Raw genomic sequence first — 17,317 nt, 5'->3', positions numbered from 1 at the left:
TTATTATTATAAAGCTGAAGAGTTTGTTTGAACGCGTTAATCTCGGGAACTACTGGTCCGATTTGAAAAATTATTTAGATAGAGATTCGGTGTTAAATAGCCCATTCATCGAGCTAAAACTAACAGGAGTGGAGCACTGCGGGTAAAACCGCGTATCACAGCTAGTTGTATATAAAGCTCGTATAAATTTGAAATTTATGAAAGGTAATGAATTGTCGACCTTTGCAAGAGCGGGCTTAAGATCTTGACATAAATACACTGACGGTAATGTATCGGAAGTTATTTTGTTCGAGAAGTTTTTTGTTGACAGCCGGAAGAATAAAATTTTATAACTTGAATTATAAGCGAGGTTACATAATATAAATCTCATGTGGTGTTTTTCAACGATAACCTTTCAAATAATTTTTATTGTGATGACAATTTTTTACATGAAAATTAAAAGATTTTAATTTTATGAAAAACTAGCTGTGCCCGCGACTTCGTCCGCGTGGAATAGCGACTGCATAGTAGTTACTACTTTACATACAATTATTTAGGAAACACGTACTACCATAAACAATTCATAGAATTGTTAATAGAATTTATTACTAATCTAAGCTAAAAAACTTACGTACTTTCCGGAAATCCGGGGCATTTTCCGGGGATATCCGGAAAATGCCTGTAAAATATCTGGAAAATCCCCCGGAAAATGTGTGAAAATGTCCGGGAAATACCCGGAAAATATCCGTAAAATGCGTGTAAATGTTCGGGAAAAGCGTGGAAAATGCCTGAAAAATCTCCGGAAAATGCCAGGGAAATGTCTGGAAAATATTCGGAAAAAGCGTGGAAAATGCCTGGAAAATCCCCGGAAAATGCCTGAGAGATGCCCAGAAAATGCCCGGAAAATATTCAAAAAATGCGTGAAAATGTTCGGAAAAGGCGTGGAAAATGCCTGGAAAATTCCCGGAAAATGTCAGGAAAATGTCTGGAAAATGCCTGGAAAATCCCCGGAAAATGCGTGAGAATGTCCGGAAAAAGCGTGGAAAATGCTTGGAAAATCTCCGGAAAATGTCAGGGAAATGTTCAGAAAATGCCTGGAAAATATCTAGAAAATATCCGGAAAATGCGTGAAAATGTCCGGAAAAAGCGTGGAAAATGCCTGGAAACCCCCGGAAAAATGTCAGGGAATGTCCGGAAAAAGCGTGGAAAATGCCTGGAAAATCCCCGGAAAATGTCAGGGAAATGTCAGGAAAATGCCTGGGAAATGCCTGGAAAATATCTGGAAAATATCCGGAAAATGCGTGAAATGGTCCGGAAAAGGCGTGGAAAATGCCTGGAAAATCCCCGGAAAATGCGTGAGGAATTGCCCTGAAAATGCCCGGAAAATATCCGGAAAATGCGTGAAAATGTCCGGAAAAAGCGTGGAAAATGCCACTTCAAATTTGCGAAGTAATTAAAGCAGACAACCAGAAAAAGAAAGCTAAAATCTTTCATATTAAATGTATATGGGATATTCATATTTCATATTATGTACTTAATGTATGGGAGGGTTTAAAGATATTTTTTTTGATATTTCTCGATTTATTAAAAAAAAATGATTACGGCCATTATTAGGTTAAGTACTTTCGATATCAGTTTAAAGTTTTTTGTTATCTGTAATACTTACAAAAAAAAAATCGCCTGTGCACACTGAACGATTACACCTTGTACATGAATGCCTTAGCAAATGTTCGCCGTGATTATTTAAATGATCATAATTTTTTTTATTAATGAACCAATTGACATGAATTAAACACTAAATGACAAAAAAAATTTACTACAGTTTTGGGTTCGGGATCAATTTAACACCTGCTAATATTTTTTTAAATATTTTCATTGTATAAAATCGTAACATAATTTCCTTTATGTATTGTTCTATTAACACATAGATAATATCTTCCCAAGGTACTAAATTTTAATAAAAAAGTTGTTTTTGTTATTTATATCTAAAAAAGAGTATTTATATTACATAAATAAACATAAAATTTTTATAAGTTATTGACAGAAATAAACATAAAATTTTTATAAGTTTTATGGAAGCTGAATGTAATGCAAATGGGCAATAAAAAGTAAAATTAGGTATATAAATTAAATAAATGAAACAACTACCAATTACAGAAAAACTTCTTTTTCGGTTGAAAATTGCTGGATCATGAGTATAATTCTTTATCTCTTACCTTGGGCAGTCTGGAAGAGATCGCTAGTAAGCGATAAGACCGCCTTATGTACATACCGTGTTAATCCATTTGGTATGATTGTAAATATTTTACTTGGTGTGGTACGTATATTACCACACCAATTGATAAAAAATATGTACTCTGATCCCAGTACGATCTGTACCGCGATAGCCATAACGATAATAAAACAATCAGATGACAGTAAAGCACGATTAAAAATCATACTTGTACAGTAGTTGTGAATGCAATATTTACGTTTCAAAATAACATTTTTTTTGGTACTAAAACGTAGGTAGATTCTCACGCACGCACGCTGATACGGTTGGTATGGTTGGCTGCCCCTTTTCTCATACCCGAAAAATATCCTCTAAAATTACCCAAGATTCTTCCAATGATTGTACCATACGTTGGAAATTAACTTTAGTCAACAATTGACCACGCGCCAGGATACTTATTTCTACTACATCCTCATGCAAATCGTTAATTTTTATGAACATTGAATCTGTAAATAAAAAAAATGAAAAGATTACTTTACCTAATTTTATTAAAAAGCTACTAACAAATAAAATTCTATCAAGAACTAAAGTGACCTTCTTTGGGCGTTTAATATAGTCTTGTAAAAGTTAAACATAAAAATAAAATTTCATAATTTTCTTATTTTGTCGTAACTTCAATTCTAATTAAAAACATGAGTCTAACTATATAATTAATGAATAAAGAATAAATATAAAAGCTACAACTTACCTTTTGTGGGAACGCAAGAAGGATTTTTTTAAATGTCACAATTAACTGTTAATAGTGTCTTGTTTGACATCAAATAATAAACATCTACCCTCACTTGTAAAATTTTATTTAGTATATTCACATAAAATATAAGCACCTGAAGTGGACTCTGGGAAGACATGGGTTAAAAAGTTAAATAAATAAGTACAATTAAAAACCCCACCAACATCATATTATTTGGTTTTTAATTATAAATTTGCAAGAAGCGTTAAACATGTAAATTGATTTGATTTTAATGAAGTCTCATAGATGGCGCTGTTTCAAATTTGTCTTTATACTACTAAGATTCATTAAACTGTTTCTCTGCCAAAATTACGTAAATGACGTAGTTTTTATAGTGTAAAGCTAGATAATAGCGTGGCTTACCCAAAAACAACATTTAAACATGAGTCTTTAGATTGTACGCTGTGTAATACACGGAATACGTTAGAAAAATAAAGGATCACAGCTCCTCCCCCGGAGGTGATAGCATGATAATGTGTATATAAAAGCCTCACCCGACCTGTTAGTAATATTCATGCAAAATTTGAAGTCAATCTATGCGGTACTTTTCGAGATTAGCTCGGACAAATATACAGACAAACAGACAAACAGACAAACCGACAAACAGACAAACAGACAAAAATTCTAAAAACTATGTTTTTGGCTTCTATATCGATTATAGATCATGGATTATGTATTCTTTTAAAAAAATATTCAATGTACAGTTTTGACTTTCCTACGATTTTATTATATGTATAGATACAGTTCTAAAAATACACTACTTGTACATATTCTAATTATTGTCACAATTAAATTAAAAAGTGTGTGTGTAATAATTAGCTGTTTTAAATGGGTACTTAATAATGCAGGAAATTAAATATCGTGCTGTTAAACATTATTTAACAAATGTTATGATTATTATTTACTTATAAGTATTACGTAGATATGTAAAGTGATGACATCAGAGAGGAAATATTTTATATCGAAAATTATTAATGTTATATACAAGTAACATACTCATAGATTTCCTGAATGCTTGTTCAGCTCGATCGCGATCGTATAAAACAAGTGGCTTCCTCTGTCTGTATGATGTATGCTTAAATCTTTTAAACTACACTGCGGATTTTGAAACGGTTTTTAGAGAAAGGAAGGAAGGTTTTAGACAAAGCGGGCGAAGCCGAGGGCAGAAAACTAGTAAATAATAATATTTGCTTGGTAAATGTAGCAGAAGCAGAATTTCAGAAAATTTTTCGGACACTTTTCCAATGCATAATGTCAGGACAATAAATTTACAGACAATTTACCACAGACTTAAACACCTCTATAATTAAGTACGGTTAACGAACAATTATTTAAATAGACAACCACTAATTACACATAAGTGGTATGCTAAATTATCGATTATAGGAAGGTGTGGTATTACCGACACCTCGATGTTTTATTTTACAAATCTCTAAAAAAATTTCATATAATTTTTTTTACTTTTTTTCAAAATTCCCAATATTGGTATCATAATAAAACGAGAACACTTATGACAATTTGAAATGTGTTCTATCCCCACGTAAGGATAGCCTGTATTATATTCGAAGTCTAGTTGACATGTTAATGTATAAGGCGTTGCCCTAACCCGGAAGCGAATGGGGTCGTTGAGCCTCCAATGAGGTCGTCATCGGATGCCTGACGACCTTCAAAGATTATAATCGTGATAGCAAGGGCGAGTATCAGTAAAGTCATGGCCATATACGGTTTTAACATAGAAAAAATTCTAACCAAGAATGTTGCTAGGATAAACGAGTTTAAAGAATTAACACATGTATTAAGTTTAATTAACACGTACATGATAGTAAACAGATTTATTATATGTATTTTAAGATCTGCGAGTGCGAATTTGAACCTAACGAATGAGTTGATAAAGTTTGTCGTTATAAGTACTACTTAATTAAAAAATCAAATGTTTAGCGTAAACTAAGGAGTAAATTATAAAACAAATCATTAAATTGTCGTTCTTCAAAGTATTTATTAGTTAAGTATAAATTTCTCATGTTTCCTTATTTTTAGATATCGACATTTAGCAAAACTCCTTGAACTTTGTTTATTCTAACAGACTGATATCAAATTATGATATTATTTAATGATTACTACGCGACGTTTTAATTATTGTTTTTTTTTTAATAAGATGACACTCAATTTTAATAAGTGAAATATATTTGTAACAATATAATATATGGATAATGCCTACCACCTGTTTAGATCAAAACAGGTGGTAGGCTTTAAGTAAAAGTTCATAGCTAATTTGTGCAATAATAATAATTAATTAGATCTCTGTCTTGAAATATTACAAAGAGAAAATCGCATTCTTAAAACGCGCCATCACATATAATATGATCCCCACGTGTGTTTAGCGCCACGACCACCAGGGAAAAGGTATAATATATTGTGATAATATATAATACGATACGATGCACGATTTTCAATAATTTTCTATACGCGAAAGTCGGTGGTAACTTTCCCTGCCGGGAAAGGAACTTAGCGTACTGCGTTGTACGTAACTCTATCGCACTATTCGGCGGCAAGACGTAGCTAAGGAGGTTTATTTTTAACTTACGCTACAGTCTTTTTCTTATTGTTGTCATGTGATGGCCGGTCATTTACAAGGGCACCGTCTTCAGGCTAATATGGGCTTGTCATAAGACATAACCTTCATTTTATAGTTTATGGCTCTATATGAGGAATTATGTGGTTTGAATAACAAGAGGAATGTGTAGCGCTCTAATTTTGTAGACACAATAAAAAAAAGAATCTTGCATTACTATGAACAGGTATTGTTTTATATAAATTTATCATAATAATGCACTAACTAATAAAAGATTTTTTGAAATGGAAGTTAACAAGAGTGTCTTTAGCAAAAATGTTTATATTCATTTTAATATTTTATTAATAGATATTAGGATATTACATTGTAGTAAAAATATATCTATAGCTACAATGTTTCTTGTTCTTTGTTAATAAACAATTGACGTGGCTTTATAGCTTTCGGCATCCTAAGCCCGCTGACCCTAATTATCCTACTAAAAAGATGCGCGGATAAGCAAAGAGTTATACTTGGCTTTTGTTAGTGAAACAACGTGTGAACTGGTTTCCGCAAACAATTTTATTATTTCATAGATATTTTAATTAACATGAGTTACGAGTAGTGTAACATTTTTATTAGTTGTTTTATAATCTGATTTTTAAATATTGTGTGGAATACACAAGAATAATAAGCAAAGCTGTTGGCCATTAAAAAAAGACACACACTCATGCATCAATTCATGTCGCACGTTTGAGTTTAGTTTAGCTGCCTGTTTTTAACTTGAACCATTGATCCAAATGTCAGTTATTATAAGTACCCACATCGTACTTGAAGCAAAGGTTCGAGGTATTACGTTTCAGTATATACGTAATATCTGAAGCATCGTTTAACAAAGAACTAGACACATTGTATAAACTTACAATTTACAAATGCGGTTGATCTGCTTTGTAAAAATGACACGGAGCTTTTATTTATGACCTCTGGAATATTTTTTAGCTAGAAAGCACTTTATTATAGTATAATTTAATTTCAATGAAAAATTGAAGCTTTTTATAAAAAGCACATAATCACTACATAGTATAAAGCAAAGACTGTCTGCATGTATGTATCTTTAAAACTAAGCAACGGATTTTGATGTGGTTTTTCATAGATTCTCGAGGAAAGGTTTAGTATATAATTCGGGCGAAGCCCCGGGGGGAAGCTAGTCCTACTAATATTATCTATAAATGCGGATAAAATACACTCGTTAATGCACGTATAATCATTATAGAGAAGATTAAAAAGATAACCAAGGCATGGTATATAAATTATAGTTTACAGCTTTGTTTTTCTGTTTTCGCCTTGTCCTTGCAAAAAATGATTGAGAACACTGCGGTTAATGCAACCTACAATAGCGTCTGGACCTTGACTATATGAGGACGTATTATTATATCAGTTACTAAGATTTTATGAATGAAATTGGCAGCAATGCTTAAGCATTTTCTTTGCATTAGTTTTATAACCTATAGCTACAATTTACAAACTTTGTCGGAAGCTTATCAAATATTTACTACGTCTATCTGATCTAAATTGTCGATATCTTTGTTTAAAGCATATCTATTAGTTGAATAGCTAATATTATATTAGCTATTCAACTAATATAATATATAAGTTTCTTTGCCCCCCAACTATTAAGTTGGCGGGCAAAGAAACTTCCATTGTACCCTTATCCTATAAAATATGTGAACAATAAAAGGTGTACATATGAAATATATTTTCCTTAAGCAAGTATAAATTATCGATTAGGTAGTGTACTTGGCATGTGGTTTGGCTCGTGAGGCAGCGCTTATATAACACAGTCGTGTTCCGGTCCAATCGGAACTTGACCTTGCTAAGTCCGCGAACATCATCTGTTATAAACGTCATCGAATATTTTGTAATGTTTAAAAGTTAAAACATCCTTAAAAATCAATTGATGACTCTGCAAATTTTCATAATATTATGAAATTGTTTTCGTCGTTAGACTATTTTTGGAAATATAGAGAAACATACCTAACGTTAAACTTTCCATGCAAATCTTATGAAAGGTTATTTTTTATTAAGATTTCAATAACTTTAAAAACCTTTTTTTACTTTATTAAATTGTATGTATACGACATTGTTTTAATAGAAAACGGAGACGTTCTTAATTAAGCTGTTGCTGTTTTATTCTTATTTGTAGAAGGTAAATTGATCATTAGAGTACATAATACGTATGCACATACAAATATGTAATTGGATTTCAAGATATACTTCCACACTAGCAATATCATTAACAGCATGTCTGATATATCATTACTGTCATTCGTTTCAAACGTTATTAGTCTCCATATATCATTAGCGACATCATATTGAGCATTTCGTAAAATCAATTCAGAGCATTGAAATCGCTCGTGTCAGTTACCCAGTCCTTAATCACTTCACGGGCTACGGCTAACTCTAATAAATCATCGAAACTGTTATACAGAGCAATCGTAACACTAGTAATTTTTCAAGTGACCGGTGCTGACATTAGCGTGCGTCCGACAACTATAGAACATGTTCGCATTGAGTAGTGCTTCGGTACAACCTTCTCAAATGACAGCTCGGCATAATAACAACGGACAGTTGGTATTCAAGCCAAGGCCCTGTAATGAGATATTAGATAGGTGCATACAGAGAATTAAGAATACTACAGCCTGTTTGAGCAGATAATGTTTGGTTAATTAATATCTTGTAAGATACCGAATGCATTAAACACGTGATCGCAGATTAGTGGTTATGCGCAGTGGTTGAGCTTTAGTTGGCATATTTTCCACATTTTTAACTTTTGAAAAGTGATCATGTTTTCACTACACTGACAATTTTACAGTACATAGCTAATTTCGACACCGTTTTACGCGCCATGTAGTGCCATGTAGAGCGCGCAGGGATATCAGTTTATCACAAAACCTGCTATCTAAAAACTTTTTAAAATTATCTTTATGAGGTGCTGGGAGGTGTTGATAGCTATTTTACAGTCATCCTCATTATTCTCATTGGTTATACCACTTAGTGAGTACTAAAAGAGCTCTTACTTATTTTCCAATAAAATTTTATTACTTTAAGTTCCAGACAATAAAACTAATGGTAAGCGGTGCAACCTTGCACATTGCTCGTTTTCTTACACAAGCAGAACATGGCTGTTCAAGCGCCACCGATATTACCTACAGCATTTGCTAAGAAGCGCAACGAACGTGATTTCAGCAAAACTGAAAAATGCTGCAAAACTTGATGAACATAATTTATTGACATTTATAAATATAAATTATAATTGTATTTGCTTTAATAGAGATTTAAACGATATAAAGTTTTTCAATTCAGAATGGTTTGGTTTGCAGGTTTAATCATCTGATTTTTATTACCCAATGACATGTTATAAACAGAAACATATTTAACGTAATATTCAAACAGTTGACAGGTATATATAAATAAGGATGGTATAAAAATGCACAAACTTGATAATAAAAATAAGTAAAATGTAGAGTCATTGTAATTTTAAGCAGTGAGCAAATGACGTTTATAATTCGCGAAGACGTTCTTCCTACATACCTAATTTCCGCGAATATTCCAGTTTAACGTACTCACTTGAGGTAGCGGTAGTGTGTCACAGTTGCGAGGCCGTCTAAAGGCCGAATGACGTATTCAGAGCTACTTTGCATTAACCACACTTAATTGTGTCGAGTTAAAATAAGAATGAGCTTAAAAGAGATACAGGCCGTATCCATTGTGATTGTTTAGCTGCGTAAAAGACGGTCATAAGATATTTACATATCTAAGGGCAAACATAGACTTACTCATGGTGTCTGTTGGAAAGATTGAAAAAATATATTGTAATGGATGTCCAAACCTCAACTCTCGTCGCTCTTTTTTTTAACAAAAAATACGAATTTCCTCCTTTCGAACGGACTATTTTTAGCTTTTATCTTCCAATGCCTTATTTTCTGTCCATGAAATTGTATAATTGTTTCAGCTATTATTTTAAAGAATAGTATTAATAATTAAAATAATATATGTTTAATTTCTATTATAATGTAGAGTTTGTAGAAGACATGTGATCGACACGAGAGCTCTATCGAATGCAACTATGAAATAAATCAGTAAAATCAAGACAAGGTAGGTATTTATTATCTCGTCAAGTGAGCAAGTAATTACCGTCCAACCTTTCAAACATCCGGAACAACTAAAATTTCAATACGATATTAAAATGATCATTATAGAGCATTCTATGCACTGTGGTGGAGCATTAAAAATGCATTATATATCAGCTAATGTAAGTAAATCGGAGTATTTTAATCAACTTCTTACTCTATATTCATTAACGAAGTTTTTCGTATTTTGATTGGTATAAAGAGACATATACAGTTAAAATAACAGTTGCACAGTAAGACTTAGTTCTATAATTAAAATGAATTTTATTATAAGGGTTTGGATCATCCTGGTTTTGTAACTCCGAATAAAGAAATCATTAAAATTTGGGTAATGGCTAAGTTATCAAGATAAAAATAAAGAAATGTGAAAGACAAGAATCTACTTTTCAATTACAAAGAGATTTGCTTAATAAAAATATAGGAAGTGACATTAATATGAATATTATCTATTAAGCGAAAGGTTAACAGTTTTAAGATTAAGCTTTATCTACGATTATAGTTTAACACTTAATAAAAAGTGAATGGTCTATTGTTGGAATCACCTTCATAGAGTAACGTTCACAAAACAAGTTCAATTTAATTAAATTTAATCTTTTGATGCTATTTCCTTTCATTAGCTAACAGGTCACAGCTTTGTAGGCAGTTTGATTGTTAGCAAGTTTCCGCTAATTTTTATTCTGAATTGCAGTAAAGTAGCATTGTGTTCCCTGTAATGTGATATGTATTATGAAAAAAGTGTGCAATTTGTAAAATATTATTCTTCTTCCTTTAGCAAGAGTTTTGAAATATGATTTTGTTATGTATGCTCACGTGCCAAACGTTTAAAACATTTTCAGTATTTAATATGAATTATAAAGGGTTTTGAGAAATTAATTGGTGTTTTAAATTTAAATATGTATGCGGCATTAATCGACTTCGTATTAATGCATTCAATTGTAATTTATTTCATCACAGTCATGGGTTATTATTGTGAATCACACGAATGTCTCATACGAAAATTGTACATATAAATATTAGCATATTTGCGAATTCGTTAGCAAACTCACACATTCAATGTATAGGATTTCCTGCTTACAATAATAGATAAACATCATAGTAACTTCAACATTATATTTTGTGAATAGGTTCGGTATCCAAGGAAACAGCGATAGCATCAGAACATGTGTTTACATACAATTTAAAAATACATATTACGTGGTTTTTTGTAACGATTAAAATTAAACGACAGTAGAATGATAATAATTATTGGTTAGATATTCGCGTCTAAATCCTGGCTGAAATTTTTTCAGGAAAGTAGGTTAGAGTATTTACTATATTATAAAGAAAGTTCTCGGCACATAATGTATGTATCGTTTATATTGTATTATGTTAAGCGCGTAGGAGGTCTACTACTTGCTACGATGTAGACTGAACTGTTTTGCACTCGCTGAGAATTAAACACAGGATTGCTTTTTTCTGTTATGTATATTAAGATCTTCTTAGGTCAGAAATTATCAGGATATATAAAATAAAATAATAAATATTATGTGAGTTACGTTTTACCGTTAACCTGTCAAATAATAAAAATGAGAAATTATTATATATTAATTATTAACAAAGCAACGTTCGACTTAACCAACATAGCCTGCAGATAATAGCCTAATTGATACCATGTACTGCTTTCGAGTTTCGACGCATTTGCATATCGAGCCAGTCATCAATAAAAGCAGGCTGGGACGTGACTACAAAGGCGACCTTACAGACAATCGCCCCGGATTTAAGCGACAATCAGACCATATTGTTAGATTTACACTTACAAATTACTGAATGTGTTCCTCACTTAAAATTTATTCTTAAGAATTGTTTATGTTTTATATAATAATTATGTTATTCACATCATTATTTAACGAGGTTACATCGCATTTTCAAGTAAGTTGTGTTAGGAGTGGATTAACTTGAAAATATATTTATAAATATTGCTTATGTGTAGTAAAATAATTTAGAAGTTAACAAGAGTTAAAAACGGTCTTGTCAGCGTCATAAGAATCTATGGAATTGATTACTATAACCTTCGTACTCTTCATATTCTTACAAAGCTTTGGGAAGTAACTATTCTCTAATCTGTGGCTTTGGGTCCTGTTATTTCCTGGATTATATTATGTTCAAGAACACATGCAAAGATTACATTTCTACTCTTTGAATATTATATATGCATTATTTTTATTAATTAATCTTTGTTAATATCTCGAAATGTATTATATAATGTATGTATTTATATGAATTTGACCTTGCGTAATTTAATATCATACTAAGTAACATTGAACTGTTTAGAAAAGTATAATGTTACAAAACTGTTAGTTTTGGACTGAGAAACTCAATACTGTCAACCTCAAGTAAGTTTCTGATCTTCATTCAAGCGCGTGATCTGAAGATAAATTTGTTGCCTAATTATACTGGAGTGCTTTTATAAACTCCGATCAAACAGGTTATTTGTATTCAAATTGAATGCAGTTTGGCAAGAAATTGATATCAAATTATGATCTTAAAATTATCCATTGTATCAAGTTCCATACCTTCTTTACTTTTCACTAAAGAAACAAATATGGCACAGTGTATATTGGCACAAAACATCACACTCTTCACTATAAGAAGTCATAGCAATCGTGAGCACTAGTTACACTGGGTAGGTGTCCGCAAAGGGTGCATCGGTCGTGTTTCAATTCGCGTGGTGGAATTTTTTGATAAAGAAAATTCCTCGTGTTGAATCGTTAAAGGCTCGGGCCGAACTGAATAGTTTATTATTATATCGAGGGAAGGAGCGCTGTATTCAAGGTTCTGTTGGCCGCGGCCGGCTCACGTAGCGAGGCTTATCTGCCGCGTCGCCTTTGTCGTTCACGATTCGTTTGTCCGCGTTTACATTGCGTGTATCGCGCGGAAATCGTCACGACTCTGTAAATCCGTGTCTCCATGACAGAAGATGAATGAATGGGAATTATCCAATTGCTTCCCATCAGAGCTAAACAAAACGTGAATATTTTTGTTCAATTTGATATGTACATATTATATGTATTTATTATTTACTAGCTTCCGCCCGCGACTCCGTCCGCGCGGATGTCGGTCTTCGCGTGGATGGTTTATTTCTTCATTTTGAGTAACTCTGACAATGATATCTTATAAATATATATTGGACCCAAATACGGCTAGGCCTATAATAATACGCAACGTGTGTTCGCGGTTCTACAGAACAACGTCTATGGATAAAACTGAAAAGATTAATTTTTTTCTACGTATTTTATTTAAAAAGTATCCTATTATACGCCCAGGATAATAAGGTATAATTATACCAAGTTTCATCGAAATCGAACCGTTAGTTTTCACGTGATGCAGACAGACAGACAGACAGACAGACAAAAAATTTTTTAAACACATATTTGGGTTTGGTATCGATCCAGTAACACCCCCTGGTATTTATTTTTTCAATATTTTCAACTTATTTTCAATGTACAGAATTGACCCTTCTACAGATTTATTATAATACTAGCTTACGCCCGCGACTCCGTCCGCGCGGTTGTCGGTCTTCGCGTGGATGGTTTATTTCTCCATTTTGAGACCTCTGACAATAACATCTTATAAATATCTATTGGACCCAATTCCCAAATACGGTTAGGCCTATAATAATACGCAACGTGTGTTCGCGGTTCTACGGAACAACGTCTATGGATAAAACTGAAAAATTAAGATTTATTTTTTTCTACGTATTTTTCCAGGATAAAAAGTATCCTATTTTACGCCCAGGATAATAAGGTATAATTATACCAAGTTTCATCGAAATCGAACCGCTAGTTTTCACGTGATGCCTTCACATACAGACAGACAGACAGACAGACAGACAGACAGACAGACAGACAGACAAAAATTTTTTTAATCACATATTTGGGTTTGGTATCGATCCAGTAACACCCCCTGGTATTTATTTTTTCAATATTTTCAATGTACAGAATTGACCCTTCGTTTGTTTGTCGTTCTTCTTGCACTTATTTAATTCCGCTTTCTCGTATGCTTGCTTTACTTTTTTTAGAACATTACAACAGAAGTTTCTATAGCGACAGTAGATGATATGTAAGGATTGATTGCCAGGTTGTTTCTTTAGTTTCAGATGCATTCTATCCCTAGTTCGTATGCAACGCAAGAGGCCTGGAGTAATCCACGGTTTCCTTGGTACAAAGTTCCTAGAGATTACTTTGTAAATTACATTGCTTTGAATAACCGTTTGCAAATATGTAGTCAGCCTTTCAGAGGCAAGATTTACGTCAGTTAACTGAAGAATATCGCTAAAATTATGAGTTCTAATTTGATCCACTACATTGTCATAATTTATCCTGGTCAAAGTTGCGGACTTTGTTTTATTAATTTTTATTTTTTCCGTCCATAACAAAACTGCAGCATGATCTGTAACCGAGGAGTTAATAACAATAGTATTACATGGGAGACGAGATTTAAGCAAAACATGATCGAGCGCACTGCTACCACGAGTTGAGAACCTATGGGCAGGTAAGAGCCCATGGATAGCCATGGTATTTAAATATTCTTCGATCCTGGGATCGGTGCTAGTTTCAGCTATATTAATATTCAAATCTCCAATGACAACTAAATTCACAAAAGAGGTAAGCGTAGATAATAGGTCACTAAGAGTTTCTAAAAAATCATTAATTAAACGAGTCGCTGGGGACCGATATATGGCAATTATAGCTGTGTTGTTGTTTATTTTGATAACCAAAGTGTTGGCGTCACGAAGGATAGGTTCTGAAACAGTGGCTCCCACTAACGTGTTGCAAATACAATGAAATGAGATGACAGAGAGAATTATGAGTTTAATGAATAAACCAATTTACGGTGAAAACAATATTAATATGTTAATTATTATTATTATGCATACAATATATTTTATTCCAATAAGAACGACCGCTCGCCACACTGGACACGTCCGCTCGCATCAAAATTCATAAATTTTATGTGTCGCGCGGCTTTTTTTTTTTTTTTTTTTTTTTTGTGTGGTGTCTCTCAATGTTAGCCAAAAGGGCTTCTACATTTTAACGCGGACGCGGGGGTGAACTGAAGGTTCACCCTGGTAGCGACATGCGCAAGGGCGTCCCCCCTTGACGGGGATCTCGAACCTCGGCTTGGACTGTCGCTTGAGTGGAGGAGGCCAGAAGGGCCCTAATCGGACGGGCGCTCACCCGGGTGGGCGCGGGAACGCGGAACAAGGGACCTCGTCTTCGCCGGCGAAGACGGTGTACGCTTTCTGCTGTGGTGTGTGCGGTGTCGCGGTTTGTTCGACGTTGGGCTTCAATCGCCGAGTCTAGCCGTGCGTTAGCTTTGGTAATTTCATCGTCGGAGTCGTCCAAGACGTGTCTCGGCCGCCTGCGACGATGAGTTGGATCGGGTGCGTCGCGCGGCGCGGATCGCAGTCCTTATATAGGAGTCGTGGCAGGCGTGGCAAACGGTTCAAGCCAAATCCGACTTTCGGAGCTACATGTTACGGCGCTGAATCCACTGCGGTATAGAACAACGTCTATGGATAAAACTGAAAATTTTAGTTTATTTTTTTTTCTACGTATTTTTCCAGGATAAAAAGTATCCTATTTTACGCCCAGGATAATAAGGTATAATTATACCAAGTTTCATCGAAATCGAACCGTTAGTTTTCACGTGATGTCTTCACATACAGACAGACAGACAGACAGACAGACAGACAAAAATTTTTTTAATCACATATTTGGGTTTGGTATCGATCCAGTAACACCCCCTGCTATTTATTTTTTCAATATTTTCAATGTACAGAATTGACCCTTCTACAGATTTATTATATGTATAGATAACTGTTCTGAAAGTAACTAGCCTTGTTTCCTTAGATACATACCTAATACGATTAGCGTTGTATAAGTACTGAGCGTAGTTTATAGTTATTTACATTCTAATATATGAGAATCTAATATAAACATTTTTGTTTAATATGTATAGGTACATGTATTGTGTATTAAGTAACATAATATATTGCTCATAAATATTTCTTAAATGCGCGAATCTAAGACATATAGGTACTATAAATTAGTAATAAAATGTTCAATGCCACATACCGTCATTATTTTCAATAAGTAACATATAACAATTTTTGGAACACTATCTTGACTTCCAAAAGCATTAAAATGCCATGCTTGCATAGGACTGTATTAAGGATGAAAGCAAGGTTTTATAAATTTCATAGGTATATATTAAAGTTTATTTTTTGTATTTTGATAAGATTTGGTAGTATGTTCATTGAAATTTCAACAAAACTTCTATCCCTTTCGACACATAACTAGAGAATTGTAGCAGATGCATTCAACGTTTGTCCTATAGCGCAAATCGTGTGCTTGTTTGCCATTTCAAAATGCGAATGCACTGAAATTATAACTAACGACAGTTTTGTCGATTCACATTCTAGAATTGAATGGAAATGGGGAATGTTTTCAAACATACATTGTCGTAACGCGTGGTAGGTGGCGTGCAAGTCTTCACGTATATGAACGCGTGACGCACGCCCTCGTTGAACGTGACGAAACTAGCAAAAACATTGTACATCACTCCACATCATTTACTTACTATTGGGAAATTAATATTACAGCTGCTAATAGACTGTAATTTTTATTGATTCACCGTGTGAGACATAATAACCACACGCATTTTAGCAACATAACCGAATAGAACATTATCTTTCTACGACTACTTGTAATAACGTCCGGTCCGTATTTCATTCCTTCCTCTTTTGTTTATTCTAAGAGTATTGTTTAAAATAGAGAAGGATTTATTTGATGAAGATACAATAGGAACAAATAAAAAACATGTTAATAATTAAAATGAAATCAAATTTAAATTTTATATAAAAAATACACAAACTCTACCATCACAGTCTTGGAATAAAAATTGATTGTTATTGTTGCCATGGCAGGCAATTTTGGAAGAATGATTTCATTATTTCAGAGAAGTTTTGATTCGAAAACATCATCTAGAGGTGAAGTAAAAGTTGTGTTAGCTACATTACATCATATTGAAAACAGTGCTTTATGACTGATGTTCTCATTTTATAATTGCTTTTATGCATACCTCTCTATATTTATATCCTACCATTACAATTACTGCAGTAATCAAAGGCAATCCATTAATATTAGTGATATTGTTGAGAGTAGATAATTAAAATACGTAATCAAAAATATTGTACAATATATTGTTTAACATTATCTATGTCAACGCAGATATCCGGAAGTTTATGCTTCAATCGACGAATTAACATCTGGATGACCTTTCAAGTATTTATCTATACAAGACATGGCATAATATTATTATATCGACAACTTCCTTTTCGACGCAAGGTCACTTCTAATCAACTCTTTTATTTAGACTGCCATTGCGTGCCTTCCTTTAAAAACTATAATGTGAGTTTTGAATTCAATTCGTGAAATCATTACTTTACAAATTATTCCTGATCCTTAAAATCCATACTAATATTATAAATGCGAAAGTAACTCTGTCTGTCTGTCTGTCTGTTACTCAATCACGCCTAAACTACTGAACCAATTGAA

The 17,317-nt window shown here is 33.3% G+C and overlaps 1 protein-coding gene across 3 annotated transcripts in view; it reads right to left on the bottom strand.

The window, feature by feature from the left end:
* The window catches only part of LOC123696301 (dual oxidase maturation factor 1), a 38,932-nt gene that overhangs the window by 5,519 nt on the left and 16,096 nt on the right, over positions 1-17,317 (bottom strand). Inside the window, exon 1 of one of the 3 annotated variants that reach the window (XM_045642410.1) lies at positions 12,272-12,498. The exons of the other annotated variants lie outside the window; for them this stretch is intronic. The gene's annotated coding sequence lies outside the window, so the exon portion shown is untranslated. Of the gene's footprint in view, positions 1-12,271; positions 12,499-17,317 lie in introns of those variants that run through there. 3 annotated transcript variants of the gene reach the window in all.

This window comes from Colias croceus, chromosome 12 (assembly GCF_905220415.1).
Source record: "Colias croceus chromosome 12, ilColCroc2.1".
NCBI lineage: Eukaryota > Metazoa > Arthropoda > Insecta > Lepidoptera > Pieridae > Colias > Colias croceus.
Note: the sequence above shows the minus strand (reverse complement) of the source record. Positions and strands in the feature narration are given on the sequence as shown.